Genomic DNA, 16,829 nt, shown 5'->3' with positions numbered 1-16,829 from the left:
TCATTCTCCCTTCTTCTGCCTTGTAGAGTCTTTTTAAAGTATTCTTCATCGTTGTGTCTTCCTGATGTCCATCATCCAGCTCAGGAAACCAATGACTCTCCAAATTCCTACTCCCTTAGAGGGCAATAGAAGCTCATACAACTGGTCATGGATGTTTTTCCGACACAGTTTCATTTGAATTAATTGAGTGTTGACTGCTTTATTCCTGATACCCACTGAGATGCTCCATGCCAACGGAACAGATGATGAAGGGCATAGAAGGCAGTTTGGGAGCAGGGAGCTTTTGCAGACATAAGGCATTTTTTTTTTTTAATGCTCTTTTTTCTTTCACCTTTCCACATTATGTTCTTCACAGCTCCAGTGACCAGGGCTTAGGATGGCGCTGCTCCATTCCTCACAGGAGCACACGGGAAAAACCAGCTCTCAGTTCTGCCTGAGATGGCAGATCTTTTAGACAACAGCCCATTTGCTACTTGACTGCTTATAGTTTGGGGGCATAAATGGATCTCTTTTTCCTAAAAGGTGTGTTTTGAATTAAGGAGAGTGTGTCCATATGTTTTTGTTATCTCATTAACACCAACATTTATGCTGCTGCATTTTCTCTATGTGTTATCCTTTATTTGATCACAATCACACAATCGTTACACATTTTGTATTTTTGTTTTTTGTCTTTGTGTTTGTTTTTGTTATGTTTATTTTCTTGTGTATATTTTTTATAACTTTTATTGTGTTTTTAATCTGAAAGGGAATTTTCGTGTGGGTGAATGGAAAGAAAAACACTAATTTCGGTTTGATCCTTAGAATTAATTCTAAGCCTGTGTTTCCCAAAGTCCTTGACTGGCCCTAAGCCGGGAGCCCTGAATACTGGGAGACCTGACAGTGTTTCTCTCCAAGGAAGACACCGCTACTCAGAAGCACCTCAGCTCTGCTGACTCCAGGCTGCCCCCAAGCCAGACCTAGTGGGTCTTGATCAGGGAAGAGATTGCTGCAGCAACCTGGCCTGTCCTTTGTCCCCCCAGACCCCTTCAGTATTTGTGCAAGAGGGGAAGGGCTCTATGTAAACACTGTCACTCCCTCTATGGCCATTGGGCCCTCCACACCCACTTATTCCAGCTGGAGGGTGAACAGAGCCAATTGTGTGTTCTATTTTGCTTGTCTTTTAAATTGCCAGATCTTAATGACTCAACTTACCTATTTTCAAAAATTTGTCTATTTCTGTTGTTAGCAGGACTCTATGTCTGTATGTGTGTTCATTCAGCAAATATCTCTGTACCTGTTTGGTGCCAGGCATCAATCAGTTGCACCAGGCATTTGGGATATAGGGGAGACAGAATGGAAGCTCTGCCGTCGTGGGGTTTGCAGACTCTGCAAGAGACATTACAAACAAGGGAGCATCAGATGTTATGAGAAATGATCAGTGCCATGAAGAATGGGAGAGAATGAATTGAGACTGGAGAGAGAGGTCTCTCTTAGGAACACCCAAATAAAACTCATTTGTTCATAACCAGAAGAAGGAAATAAAGCGATGCAATTTATCCTGCCTCTGACAACAAGGGAAAACCTTTGGCCTGTCTTGGATTGAATCTCTAAGTCCCTGACTTTACTCTCTCTGGGCCTCAGTTTTCTACCTTTAAAATGAATTTAATAATGGTCACAAACTCCTGGAGTTGTTGCAAAGAGTCATTAATACTGGCAGTGTGCTTAGACTGGTGCCTGACAAGTAGAAGTAGTAGGACCTGATATAATTATGTATAGGAATGATGGTCAGTGAGGGTCCAGTGCAAGAAGGCCATGTTCCAGAGTGTCAGACTCTGGGGCTGTTGCTTTGCTGGGAGATAATAAAAGTCACAACCTCTCTGAATATCAGCTTCCCTTTTTGACACATGGGATCCTATTAGTTGCGCCACCTCACAGGCTTTTGTGGCACAAATCGATTTTTTTTTTTTTTTTTTTTGAGATAGAGTCTCACTCTGTTGCCCAGGCTGGAGTACAGTGGCACAATCTCGGCTCACTGCAACCTCTGCCTCCTGGGTTCAAGCGATTCTCCTGCCTCAGCTTCCCAAGTAGCTGGAATTACAGGCCTGTGCCACCATGCCCAGCTAATTTTTCTATTTTTAGTAGAGTCGGGGTTTCGCCATGTTGGCCAGGCTAGTCTTGAACTCCTGACCTCAAGTGATCCTCCAGCCTCAGCCTCCCAAAGTGCTACGATTACAGGTGTGAGCCACCATGCCCAGCCGGCACAAATCAATTTAAACAATATAAGCACACAGTTTGAAAACTGGCAAATACTAAATGAGGGTAGATGATGTTGTTATTGAGAGTAACAGGGACCATTAGTGACCTATTTGAATATATGGTTATGAGTGCTGTCTAAATGTACATCTGTCATTTGTGCTACACATCTCATTCTCATTCTGTTCACTTTGATATCTGTTTTCTGCTAAGGTAACATCTTATGACTTGAACCCATTACAGTTCACTACCTGGTCTTACCGTGTTGCATCCAGCACTGTTGTGTGAGTGCAATTAACCTTGAGCTGTAGGTGAGAGATGCACATTTGAACCCAACTCATATTTGAGTCTCTGATTCCCTTACTTCTCCCTAACACCATTTCCTCCTCCAAGAGCTCTGTCCACATCTGGGGTCAGCTTGGTTGTGCCAGCCAACACTTCATGTTATATCAGACGGAAGGAAGCAGAGAGCTGAATGAGTCTATCATCCTGTGAGGTCTCAGATGTATATAATTTTGCTAAGTGAATGAATCTCAATAAAAGCCAACATGTTATACGGGCATTTATTGTATTCCAGGCACTCTTCTACATGCTGTGGTGAGTGGTAATTTTGGCCCAAAGGTAAAAAATAATAAATTAGTATGTTATACTACTTTCAATAACAAAGAGGTAACATTCCCAGACTTTATTTTTTTTTTAATTTGCAAAAATCAAAATGACTAGAGACACCAGGCTGTGTTCTAGTGTGTGGGCAGCTTGGTGGGTCACCCATCCTGTGCCTGCACCCCATTACCCATGGGTAGTCTTTTGGTGCCAGAGCTTCTCAGGCAGCATAGAGCCACCTCCAGTATTCTCCCTACCGTAGCACTGTTCTGAGTTAGGTTACTGGGATGAACCCTGGAGCCCACCCTTCAGTAATGAGACAATACTCAGATGCCATTTTCACCCCTCACCAGCCTCCCCCTCCCAGTGTAGACAGAATTAGTAGGAACCTCTGACGCATCCCCTAGTCACCTCCAACAAGTTTTGTTCAAGGACAAGTTACTTCTACAGGATGTGTTCATCTAGGCATCCTCTGCCCTAGCTTCATTTCATTGTGTTGGTGGTGTTTTGCCACTGCGGGAGATTGGACAATTTTTCTATAAGTTGAAATTTAAAATCAGCAAATGTTTCTCTCAAGATCTCCTGAGTTCGTAACACCATGTAAGACCCTTTTAGAAGATAGAAAAAGAGGGAGTTTTGTAGTGGCATCCCCCTTCCCAAGGAAAAAGACTTGGTTAACTGCATTGTTTGAGCCAGTCTATTAGAGAAGAGAAGAGGCGACACTTCCTTTTGTGTCCAATAGATATGGGTTCTTAATGAGCATCTTTTTTTTTTTCTTTCTCTGTAGGAGATGAGCGCAGAAGCTTGTTGAGGCCACTTCTGCTTCTGTTGTTTGTGTTAAGTATCCTGTATGTCAATGACACATTCTTGAAGTTTCACTTCTCCCTACCCCAGACCTCACTTGAATATAATTCATCAAATGACACTGAAATCACATCTGATGTTATCATGCCTTCAACCACACAGGTGCAGCCAGAAAGAGGAAAACAGATGGGAAGTCTTGTTTTGTTTCATTTTGCAAGTTAAATAACCTTGGGGGAAAACACTTGACCTGGTTTTGTGAGAGCTTGGCTGTTGGGTTCTTCAGTAGTGTTTTATGAGGAGGTAGCACCTGCGTCCTCCATCAGCACCCTTTTAACGGGCAAGCACGTCACGCAAATAACGAATGTTGCCTGCCTTTTATGTCTCAAGTCATGCCTGTCTCATGCAGCCAGTAATGATCAGATGATGAGGCAGGTCAACTGGCATTCTCTGTAGTTTTCCAGTGGGAACTCAAAGTCTCAAACTCACGTATCTAGTAAGTAGTAGAAGCAGAACTAGAAGTTAGTTCTCTTCCCTTCCAATCCCGTGTTCAGCCCTTGCGCAGACTGCAAACGGACAGCACAGAGTTGGCCCCAGGCCCTCCCTGTGTACACTGTACAAGTGTGGTGCTCTTTTTCAGTCTATTCACTGGGTATGTGTCCTTGGATCGCACGGCCTTGCCACTGCCTCTGTCTTCACCCAGCCAGACCCACACGTTTGTCATCTGCCTGTCTGAGCATCTGAGGTTGTAGTGACCTGTTCACTGTGCTGCCCTGTGGTATTGGGCTTTTAGAGAGGTCACTGTGCATGTGTATGTATGATGAAGTTTTGTATCAACCTAAAAACACCTACTCAAGGAGGAAAACAGAATCTTCAATGTGTCTTAAATCTCCAATTAAGCTGTGCACAGTGGTTACAGAATGTCACAGCAGTTGAGCTAGATGCAGTAATAACAACTTATCAGATTAATGTATTAGATTGTAGGCTGCTTAAGCTTCTGGAACCATAGCGGTGGCTAATTGAAAAGGATCATCTATGTTAGGCACAACCCTCATGTAAGATCCTGCGGTGACTACATGGTGCTGTAGAATTTATTACACATTTCTCCCTCTGAGCCTCATCCCTGAATAAGACCCTTACTCCCATTCCAGCTCTTTCTCCCAATACTGGCCTATTCAAAACCGTGTGCTCCAGGCAGTCTGGAGGTGCCTGGGCCTTGGGGGTGCTGCTGCCTTCCTTCACTCAGGGGCCCTCCCACCCTGCCTATCTCTGCTGCTTGTCTCCAGGATCCTCCCCTCCCCAACAAGGGACTCCCACTGCAGGCAACCTTGCTTCTCCCTCCCACACCCTCAACACCTGAGCCCCAGTTTTCCTCTTTGCTAGGCTCTGTAAGGATAAAACAGCACCTCATAGAGTTGTTGTGGAGAACAAATGAGTTAATTTCCAAAGTGCTTCGCACAGGGCCTGAAACAAAAGAAGTACTTAAATATTAGCTTCGATTATGAATAAAAATGATTTAATCGTGTGCCTATCACCCCCATTCAGACTCTCTAACTCTTCATGGGAAAAGGAGGTCTTTCATCCTATGGAGCACCTAGCAATGTGACTACTATAGGACAGCCTCTTAAGAAATTCAACCAGACGATTTTAGTTTGCAAAGTACAATAGGGGGACGATTATCATCATGATGGCTCCTGGAGGCATAGCCATCAGTTCTTCATCCTTACTTCTAACAGAGACTTGTAGATTTCTGTTTGGATTAAGGAATGAGAGGGACATTTGCTGAAAACTTTCTATGCACCAACACTTTCATATAATTTTTTTTCCCTCAGTTGTCTCCACAGTTGGCCTCACTTCAACAACAGCAGGCAGCATTGGCTGGTGTCTCTGATGAGGAAAGTGAAGCCCAGAAATAAGGAATTCAGTTCAAAGGCACCTTGTACCAATTTCATACTTGAAATCCAGTTTGGCTAAAATAAAAGCCTGTGACTTTTTTTCATAACAACTGAGTATAATGGATAAAATTTGGTTAATGATTTTTTTTTTAGGCCAGGCATGGTGGCTCACACCTGTAATCCCAACATTTTGGGAGGCCAAGGTGGGCAGATCACTTGAGGTCAGGAGTTTGAGACCAGCCTGGCCAACATGGCAAAACCCCACCTCTACTAAAAATATGAAAATTAGCCAGGCTAAAATCGCCGGAACCCAGGAGGCGGAGGTTGCAGTGAGCTGAGATCGTGCCACTGCACTCCAGCCTGAGCTACAGAGTGAGACTCCATCTTTAAAAAAGAAAAAAACAAAAAAACAACGATTTTTTAAAAACTATAAAATAAGTTTAGAACAGTATATTTATTTGCTAGGTATATTTATTTGCAAAGTACCATTGCCTGGGTGGCTTCAATGACAGAAATTTATTTTCTGACAGTTCTGGAGGCTGGAATTCCAAGATGAAGGTGTTGGCAGGGTTGTTTCTTTCGAGGCCTCCTTTGCTTGCAGATAGCATCTTCTCCCTGTGTCATTACGTGGTGGTCCCTCTGTGTGTGTCTGTGTCATGATCTCCTCTTAGTATGGGAGCACCAGTCATAATGGATTAGGGCTCATCCTAAGGACCTCATTTTACCTTAATCATCTCTCTCTCTCTCTTTTTTTTTTAAGAGACAGAGTTTCGCTCTTGTCACCCAGGCTGGATTACAGTGGCACAATCTTGGCTCACTGCAACCTCTGCCTCTTGGGTTCAAGCAATTCTGATTGAACTCAGCCTCCCAGGTAGCTGAGATTACAGGCATGCACCACCATGCCTGGCTAATTTTTTGTATTTTTAGTAAAGATGGGGTTTTACCATGTTGGCCAGGCTGATCTAGAACTCCTGACCTCAGGTGATCCACCTGCCTCAGCCTCCCAAAGTGTTGGGATTACAAGCATGAGCCATCATGCTCAGTATTTAATCATCTCTTTAAAGACCCTAGTTCCAAATAAAGTTACATTCTGAGGTACCGGGGGCAAAGACTTCAATATATGAATTTGGGGAAGACACAATTCAGCCCATGACAGACACAGCTGGATATTAGATGACATCATGGAATTATTGGTACTTTTTCAGGTATAATAACGGCTTGTGTTTCTGTGGGAAGATATCATGGGGGGATGCATGATGAAATATGTTGGGATGAGGAGTGATAGAGAATTGCACGTTACCTTCAAAGGTTCCATACCGGCAGAAGTGTTTGTGAGGGTGATGAAAAAACTGCAAAGGCACCACGATGGCAAGTAAGTTATGCAACATAGGCCATTGTGGGGCAAGGGGGCGGGGAGTCTGCTGTACAAAATGCATAAGATCTCCTGAGGGCCAGTAAGCAAGACAAAAAGCATCTGTAAGAAGGCTCATATTTTGTTTCCATTAAGGAATAGAGAGAGATAATAAGGCACTGTAGATTTGCCCAAAGAAAGGGAGTTATCTTCAGAGGCCTTCAGGTGAAGGCTCAGAGTTCCATGGCCAGCTGAGCTTCAGTGTGGTCTCTCCCAAAGGAGAACTCGCCATGCTGACCTTGGACGTTCCATTGATGCCTCGGGATCAGGAGTCCATATTGATCTGTGTGTCTGCCTGCGAAGGGGCGTTAGGGACACCAGAACATGTGCTCTGTCTCTATTTACTGCCTGGCTCTCTGGAGCAAAGGAGAAATCTCCGGCCTGCTGCACCCATGCTGGTTAATTCACATTTTCTGACCCTGCAAGGGCTTCAGATATACGCTGCTGGCAAGCATTTTTTGTTTCTAAGGTTCAGCCATGACACCACCCAGATAAGTAAAGCTCTTAGAGGAGGTGCTTATAAATTCCTTTTCAGAAGGCTCAAAGGCACACAAACAATTCAAGCCCATGAAGATTCATGAAGGACAATATCCTACCAACAGTTAAGAGTAGTTCCATTCCATTTGCATCCCCACACTGTGCATATGTGTGTATATGTGTGTCTGTATGTGTGTGTCTGTGTGTTTTATATTTTTACCCCCACTATAGGTCTAGGTTACCTGAAACTATAACCTGAAGTTAAATATCTTTGTGCTCAACCATTAGTAAAGTCAGGAAAGCTTGTGAAAAATAGTAGCAACTAAACCATTCTTTATAGTGCATGGGACATGTTGGGAAGAAGGGGCGAGGGAAGGCCACTACCGGCACTCCGTGGTGTGGTGCGATCTCTTGTGATAGATCAAGGGAAGAAGAATTTGCTCATGAACCCTGTTTCAAGAGATGTGACACAACAAGTTAAGTCAGCAAGTCCATATCAGACATATTTGTTTATACTGTGTCAAATTCTGGACAAAATATTTATTTGAAAGATAAAAATATTTGGTCTTAAAAGGCATTTTTGTGGCAGTCAGAGATGTCAAGTTTTTTATCATTTTTATTCCTAAGCTGTACTTAAAAGCTGCAAAATCTATTCTTAAAATATATGTATGAGTGACTCAAAAGCATCACTTTACTCCTTAATTTTGCTAACATTGTAATATTCTCTGTTCTGATTGAACATTTTTCTTCAAAAATAAGGTTCTCAGGGTTTCTTCCACTCAGAAGGGTGGACGTTCCCACAGATCCTAAGGGTGAAGAGAAACAAAACTTGAGCTTACAAATAGCAGTGACCTTTAAGAAAAAAAATCAACACCAACATCATTTTTGAGAATAAAACTTAAACATCTGGTTTTCTTCTGGGAAACTGCACTTTTTTTTTTAACCATAATCTTAATCTTAAAAAAGAAAAGTATTTACTAGTCTGCAAGCAGGAAGTTAAGAGAATGACTGCATACCTGAAAAATCCGACATTGACACATAGATTTTGTTTTTTAGGATCACCAGGATAATAAAACTGGATATAAATGTATCCTGCCTGGCAGAATTGCATATAAATATCCGTGTCAAAATATGTTTGCCACAATTAGGAAAGGTTTCCATCACCCTCTTGCCTTGAGCACTAGTGGAAGAGTTTATTGCCATCTGTGATCATTAGAAACTGAAATCCAAGATTACATAGATAATAATAAACAACGGCTGCCTTGTCTTCCAAACGTGCTGCTGAGTAATATGCAGGGAGTTTTATGGGATGCAGACTTCATTCTGTTTTAAGAACTGATATGGGCCTACATTAATATTTATTTTAATGATATCCTGTAACCACATGATAATGGGATTTTAAAATAGAACCCACTTTTGTGCAGAATAAATATTGTGAATTCAACTATTCTTATATCTGACATATGGGCAACAGATTGAACTCCAAGTGAATGTTTTAAAGGTTTGGTAATACTGACATGATTGTCAGAGGGAAGGCTGTTGCTGCAGTAAAACTGGCAATGAAGCAATGATTTAAGCATGTGAGCTCCCACTTCCAGAGCTTTGAAATGTTATATGTTTCTGGTTGTTTTCTGCCCTGAGTGGAATTTTCTGTTTTACTGTAAATTGCTGCTGCTGTTTAATATGTGTATATTTTTCTTGGTATAAATTTCAAAGAGGATGTTGACCCAGTAGAAAACCCCTTCACTGTAAGAAGAGCAGAAAGTGGCAGCTTTCCACACATGGGACTGCAATCCTGGTTTCTCTTTAGATTCCTTTGAGATCAATTTTCAAAGAGTCCTCAGCAAATGGACATTTGTTTTGGGATGGTATGTAGGTAGGAAAACGCACACACACACACACACACACACACACACACACACACACACACACACCATCCTTGCCCTGCTGTGATGAACCCTCTGTATCTGGATTAAGTATTAACTTGACTTGAGTGAAAGGACTCAGGGTTGAATTCATTTAGTTCAATGGAATTGGTTAATATTCTGTCCCTACTATCAATGATGTTATAATCTAGCAGAGAGGATAAACAATTGCACAGATTACAATATTCATTGTACTATCCTGTAGAATAAGAACCTGTATTGTAGTAATAGCCTCAGGTAATTCACTGGTTAGAGAAGCACTACTCCAGGTAAGAATGTAGTGCTGTCATCTACATGCAAAGATGATGAGGCTTTGCAGAGGACTGGAATGCAATGGAAATAGAGAAGTTCATCCATGAGCAAGTGAGTGTGTGCACATGTGGGATTTGGGGAAGGGGACCTGATGAGAGAGAAGAAACTGAGATTCTAGCCTGGAAGACTAGGCCTCCATTGGCCACAGTGGAATAACCAGCCATGGAGCCTGTTTGGATGTAAAGGGTAGGATTCACCAGCACCAGTTTAGAGCTAGAGATGACTTCAGTACACACAGGTGATGTGTACTTCCGCCAGTCTGAAATAAAGGATTGGACACAGGGAAACATTGCTGCTTGAAGTGATGCTTCTCAAAGCCATTTGATAGTATCTCTCAAGGCCTTGAATGTTAGTACTCTGACTCATTTTTAGGATGTACCCTAAAGAAATCAACCTTTCTGTACACCAGATTCTACATTGCGGCAACATTTAAACCTAAAGCCTCAACACTAGAGGGTTGGATAAGTTATGGAATATTCATACAAGGAACTATTATATGCAATTAAGATTTCCCAATAGCAATGGTAAAATTAAAACCTTTAAGACATGTGACAAAGGAATCATCCTTTTTTTTTTTTTTTTTTTTTTTGAGACAGAATCTTGCTCTGTCACCCAGGCTGGAGTGCAGTGGCGCGATCTCGGCTTACTGCAAACTCCGCCTCCGAGGTTCAAGCGATTCTGCTGCCTCAGCCTCCCAAGTAGCTGGGATTACAGGCACGTGGCACCACACCCAGCTAATTTTTGTGTTTTTTGGTAGAGAGGAGGTTTCACCATATTGGCCAGGATGGTCTCGATCTCCTGACCTCGTGATCCACCCGCCTCGGCCTGCCAAAGTGCTGGGATTACAGCTGTGACCCACTGCACCTGGCTGAATCATCCATTTTTTAAAAGTCAATACTTCATAGATTTTCTATTATGTATTTCCTTTGATGGCAGGAAATTAGACCAAAATAATAATGATAATTAGTTATCTTTGAGCTTTCATACTTTGATTTTTATTTTATTTATACTTTTTTATATTTTGGGAGATTTTCATGTTTTTCAAGTTTCTACAATTAGACAAAGAATATTTTATTTATAAAGTAAAAGTTAAAGATATTTATCTTTCCTAGCAAGCGTGATGGAGGCCATAGGCTATTTAACAGGGGATTACTGATGATGCCATTCTTTATATTTGAACAGTACTGCCCACAGTGCTGTCTTTAAAGCAGTTTGTACCTTGTTCAGCAGGGAGGCCAGTACATGGAAAGAATGGCACCTGGGGAATAGGTCCTGGTTAAAACATTGACTTTACTCCAGTTGTGATGGGCAGCCCCTGGTGGAGTTTGAACCCAGGAGTGCTATGATACTGTATATGAGCGAATTACTCTAGCTGCTGTGTGGAGAATCAGTGCTGGGAGGTATGTATATAGGCAAAGAGATCAGTGGCCAGAAGGTGACTGTAGCAGTCCAGCTGAGAGCTGGTGGGATCAGGGACCAGGGTGAGAACTGAAGAAGTGGTGAACCATGGTCGAGTGTCTGCTGAGAGTGCAGCCCACAGGGTTTGTGGATGGCTCAGTTGTGGGGCATTGGAAAGAAATAGATAAGGGAGGAAGCCAAGGATATTATCCTGAATATCTGAGTGCAGTTGACACCATTTTCTGAGGTTGTGAATGCAGGGAAAGGCAGGTTAGCAAGGGGGAGAAACAGAATTAGGCTTTGGCTATGCTGAGTCTGGAAGATGCAGCTCAACTTTAAGTGCTGATGCCAGGTAGGTATGTGGATGTGTGAACCTGGTGCTCAGGAGAGGGGGCTGGTGTGGCAATACACACCTGAGAACCATCAGCAAGTCAACGATATTTACAGTCACTGGGCTAGATGAGGTATCAGAATGCAGACAGAGAAGAGGTCAGGTGGCTGATCTCAGGGGACCCCAGCACTTGGAAGACTAGGCCCAGGAAATGGGGAAGGAGCTGCCAGCAAGGGAGGAAAGCCAGGAGCCCATGGCCTTCCAGTAGCTCAGTGGAGAATGTGCATCCTAGCAGCCAAAAAGTAAAGTAAGATGAGGAGAGTCAATCATTGGATTTTACAGTGAGAAGGTCATTGGTGGCTGTTTCGATGGAGTGGAGGGGGCTAAAGCCTGATGATCCTTCTTAGAAGAGAATGCTAAAGCTGAAGCTCTCGAAGATTTGAGCAAATACTGTGGAAGCGTAATAGAGCCAAGAAAATCTCCTATGCCCAGGAATCCACAAGCTCACTTGTGGAGCAGCGGTTTCTGCATCTTCTGTGGCTCTGTCGTCTCAAGGCTTCTAGATCCTCCAGCCTGTTTGAAATAAATGTACACAGCAGCTCCAACTTTGCAAGTCCTGTCTCTGGCTGATCACCTCAGTGTCTCTGTGTGTGTGTGTGTGTGTGTGTGTGTGTGTGTGTGTGTGTGTGTGTGTCTTTGAATTAAAACCACAAAACCAATTCTACCTTTTTTCCATGTAGCACCCTCCTTCCCAGGTCTGCGTTTTAGGCAGCTTTTCAGGTGATGGACAGACAGGACCGTGGGGAGTGATGCAATGGGTGCTGTTGTCCTTTTGGGGACACCCCATCCCGTATACACAGGGAGTATCAGGACCTTGAAAGCCCAGCATGACAGCCACACCTTACACCTAGTGGAGTCGGACAGAGTCCTGTGACTTGGACACTGATCATAACAGAAGCATTTGTAGGTCAATATGCTGGAAGTAACTGAACAACACTGTGCAGTTCAGTTACCTGTAGGAAAACTTGCAGTAAGACTTGCAGGAAAATACAGGTTCTAACCTTGTGTTTCAGAACTCCTCTTTACCTGCTACAGTGGATTTGGGGGTTCCCCTTCCTTGTGCTGGGGCAACCGCTCCCCACCTACGGATGCTTCAGAGCATGGTTGGGCTCCCAAGGAGGAGAACAGAGGGTAAGACAGACCTGGGGGAGGAGAAGAGGATGTGGGCTAGTGGAGGGCTGTGAGCGAGTAAGGGGAAGCCCCGGGGAAGTGGGCATAGGGCTTTCTAGCGGCCCGCTTCCTGCTAGTGCTGTCCTGCCCCAGGGGCTGGCTGGCTGCTTCCTCGGCCACTGCCATCAACCTGTCCACCAGAGCTTCTTGGCTCTCTGGCCTTCTGAGAGTCAGAACAGTCTCACAACTTCAGGACTCTCTGGTTCCTACAACAAGCAGGCAGCGTTTGACATTTTCTGAAGAATTTTTCCTACAAGTAGCGAAAGGTCAACAGTTTAAAATTTGCTCCTAAAAATGTGCATGTTGTAATGTTCAGTGAAAAAAGAAAAAGGTCAGAGTACACGAAATTGTTTAATCTCCATTCTCTATTATAAACACACAAGCAAAGCTGGAAAAAATCACCAGAGTATGGGCCATGATTGTCTCTGGCTTACAAGTGATGGTTTTTCCTTGCTTTTCTTTATTCTCTGGACTTTTTTTTTTTTTTTTAAAACAGTGAGGAGTTATTATTTTTATAACTTAAAAAGCAAATTTAAAGAGTTCTTCCAAAGCGTGTCTCTTTGTCTGCTTTTATCATCAGCTTTGGCCAACTGGACACACAGAGGGCTGCTCTCAGGGCCGGCCTCGGGTGCCTATGGAGGACAGTCAGACTTGGTGGCCTGGGCCTTGGTCCTGGGCAAGGTGGGCAGGTTGCAGAGGCCCCCAGGCGAGTGTTGCCTGCATTGGCCATACCCCTCTACCTGGTCTCTCCCTCTTCCTCCATGTCCTGTTCTCAACAGGATGGCAGGAACACGTGCAGGCTGGTAACAAATGTCCTAGAGCCATTACTCAGGAGCAAAAAACGAAGGAGAGAATAATTTCACAGACATTTATTCTTACATGGGCAGTCTTGGTGAAAGGATACGGATAGTTAAAAGACAAGGAGCGGGTAACTGAGGAGAACTTTACCTTCAAGTGATGTTTTAAAGAACACTTTGTAAGACCTTGTGCCATGAAATGATACATGTCACTAATCACTGGTTTAATTTGCCAAAAAGTTTCTGGGGAAACAAGCTTGAGGATCAAAGACTAAAATTTGCATACATTTCTAGTATGATTTCATGTGAATTTCCCCTTTCTAACTTAGCTGGTATTTTGCTAATGACTTCTGTATTTTCGCTTTTAAACTGTTCTATGAAAATACCTTATGCAGTGCTTTCTTTAAAACCCCATTTGTTTATTTGTACTAAGCTGAAAGCACACTTTATGTCTGGGAGCAACCAAATAACGAATTTGCTCTCCTTTGAAGACTCATCATTCAGTTAAACATTTTTGAATAATGACAATGGGTCTCGAGTTTCAAAGTTGAGACCCAATTTCTGCACTTGAGGAAATCACTGGTCTAATCAGAGGGCAACAGTGTCATCTGGAAGTGCCGGCTCAGGGATGCCATCCAGATGGAGGTCACGAATGCTGGAAGTGGGTCTCGCAGGGTGAGAGGAGTCACCAGGTAAACATGGGTTGGAAGGACCCAGTCAGTCCAGGGCAGCAGGGAAGGGGGAGTCTGGGCAGAAATGGTTCCAGACAGCTCAGTATTGCTGGCCCGTGCATCCTGAGACTTGCCCGAGTTGCAGGTGAAGCTGGTGGCGATCAGGTAGAATGCGGAGCTTTAGATGGAACAGGGTTAGCCGAGAGCCTGTCATGGAGCTGCTCTCTGGGCACTGGGAAACATAAGTCTGGAGGCTTTGGCTGCAGCTGCAGACAAAGATGCAGGGGCCTCTGACGATGGGGGCGTCAGTCATCTCAGAGGTGTTGCAGGGCTTAGAAGCCTGACTGGGGTCAGAGATGAGGAAGGAGAGGGTCACAAACAGTGATCCTAAACCAATTTGGTTGAGGCAGAAGATACTAATGGCCGAGGGGAGGAGAGAGGCAACGTAGACTCTAAAGGGGAAGCTTGTTAGGGATGATCAATTGTGTCATCCTACGTGGAAGCTGAGAGCCAGTGCAGAGGGTGAGTTTGGATGTGTGGGAGGCAGCAGTGTATGGCCGAGATGGGGAGTGCTGGTGACCAGGTTGCCCTTCTGCAGTTCTGACTGTCCCTCTTCTGTACCTGAGGGAGGAGGGGAAGAAGAGTGATGTTGAGGCTGGGCACGGTGGCTCAGGCCTGTAATCCCAGCACTTTGGGAGGCCAAGGTGGGCGGATCACCTGAGATCAGGAGTTGGAGACCAGCCTGACCAACATGGAGAAACCCCGTCTTTACTACAAAAAAAAAAAAAAAAAAAAAGCCGGGCTTGGTGGTGGGTGCCTGCAATCCCAGCTACTCTGGAGGCTGAGGCAGGAGAATCACTTGAACCCAGGAGGCGGAGGTTGCAGTGAGCTGAGACTGAGCCATTGCACTTCAGCCTGGCCATCAAGAGTGAAACTCTGTCTCCCCCCCCAAAAAAAAAAGAAAAAAAAAAAACTGTGATCAAGCAGCCACATGGGAGGTAGAAAACAATGTGAGAATGGTTTTATGGTGTAGTAAAATGTGTGGCCTAGGGTAGGCTAGGAGAGCTTGATGGAGTTGGTGAAATTTTAAAACAATAGTTGGGGAGAAAAAGGATGGGAAGCTCAGGAGGCAAATCGTATGCCCTCAGTATGTTATCCAGTGCCACACTGACTTCCACAAAAAAAAAAAACACACACTCAAGACTAACTTGAAAAGTGCATAGAGGTCAGAAACTCAACTTTGGGATAAAGCATTTTTTGTAAAGAGTTAAGTGAATAAAAATCAACATCTAAAATACTTCAACTGAAAGAGAAAATAGATTCCCCATCATTAGAGCCAATGGTTGAAATTCAGACATATGGAAAAATTTAACTTTCAGTTCCAGGCTCTAAGCCTAATTCTGAAAGAAAACCCATTAAAGTAATGAAGTAATAAAACAAATGAACAATAAAGCTTGATTTTGTAGAGAATAGAACAAATGCTTGGAGATACATCATCATTTTCATGATTGTGGATTCATACAGACACCAGTATCTTTGCCTGAAAGTTACAAGGCTGTGGTTTGTAGCTGACCTCAGAGTAGGAGTGGGTAGGAATTTACAGGATGTTATTCTTCCAAGAAGAGTTGGGAGCATTTTTGGGGGATGTAGAAACTTAAAACAATCCAGGTGTTAAAGTAGTTAAGGGACTCTTCTGGAAAAATAATTAGTTCTTAAATCTGTTTAATTTGAATATTCAATAGAGCTATCACCAGGAACCAAAGGAAGTGAAAATGAGGGGCAGATATGGTTCCTACCCTTAACAGGCTTATCACAGAATGCTTTGACTTTCACACAAATGCTTTACATCATTTCATTACCTTTACTCTGGCACATTCCAATTAGCTTCCTGGAGAGCAAGTAAATTGCAGCTTTCACAGACTTTTTTTCTTTTTAAATTTTGTTTTTGGAGTTGTGGAGACTGTGTGTTGCAAATTTTGCTCTTGATAAAGGACATTGAAATGTTTTTAATGCCCTGAAATAACTGAATGGGAATCTTAATAGTCTTGTAATTAAAATGAAAAATAGAGAAGTCATGGGTGGACATTTTAGGAGTGTAGTTCTGTTGTTTCTTGTTTGGGAATTTGTGGATACACTAAGTGTAAATTGTAGTTGAAAATGGGGAAACAAGCATCTACTTTGGGCTAATTTTGTTCTTTTTAATGGTTCTAATTTCAGCTGTCTTCACTTATAGGACACTATCTCAGCTTACCTGGAGCCACGTTTATAAAAAATTATTTTCATGAGTTCAGTTATGTTAGTTATTATCACATGCATTTCCAATGAGCTGTGTATGTAGCATTTTTTTGGTTTTCTTAGTTGCTAGACTCTGGGTTTTTCAGATAATTGATTTAACTTTTCAAGGAGCATAAATAAACTGTTAAATGTTCATGTTAATTATGAGCTACATCCTGATTTCAGGTATGGTTTTAAAACACTGTGTATCTTTAAAAAAAGGAAACTTGATAGATGTGCAATGATCTGGCAGGGACTCCTTAAGCAGTTTAATATATTAAGGCCCCTGGTTTCATGCACTGTACGACACTCATAATGGGTGTTGATTATATGCTTGGTAACTAGCGGCTTACAGAAAGCACGACTATGGGCTTTTTCTATTTTGAATTGAAAATAAACATCATATCTTTTGGGTGTTAACAGAGGCATTTTTGAGTTGAAGGGTATGAAACAATTATTATCTTTATGGTGA

At 43.0% G+C, this 16,829-nt stretch overlaps 1 protein-coding gene across 5 annotated transcripts in view; it reads left to right on the top strand.

The window, feature by feature from the left end:
* The window catches only part of PLEKHG1 (pleckstrin homology and RhoGEF domain containing G1), a 245,182-nt gene that overhangs the window by 20,469 nt on the left and 207,884 nt on the right, over positions 1 to 16,829 (top strand). For 2 of the 5 annotated variants that reach the window (XM_050786242.1, XM_050786238.1), the window contains one exon: positions 356 to 14,104. The exons of the other annotated variants lie outside the window; for them this stretch is intronic. The gene's annotated coding sequence lies outside the window, so the exon portion shown is untranslated. The remainder of the gene's footprint in view (positions 1 to 355; positions 14,105 to 16,829) is intronic. 5 annotated transcript variants of the gene reach the window in all.

The sequence above is a fragment of the Macaca thibetana genome, chromosome 4 (genome assembly GCF_024542745.1).
Source record: "Macaca thibetana thibetana isolate TM-01 chromosome 4, ASM2454274v1, whole genome shotgun sequence".
Classification (NCBI taxonomy): domain Eukaryota; kingdom Metazoa; phylum Chordata; class Mammalia; order Primates; family Cercopithecidae; genus Macaca; species Macaca thibetana.
Note: the sequence above shows the minus strand (reverse complement) of the source record. Positions and strands in the feature narration are given on the sequence as shown.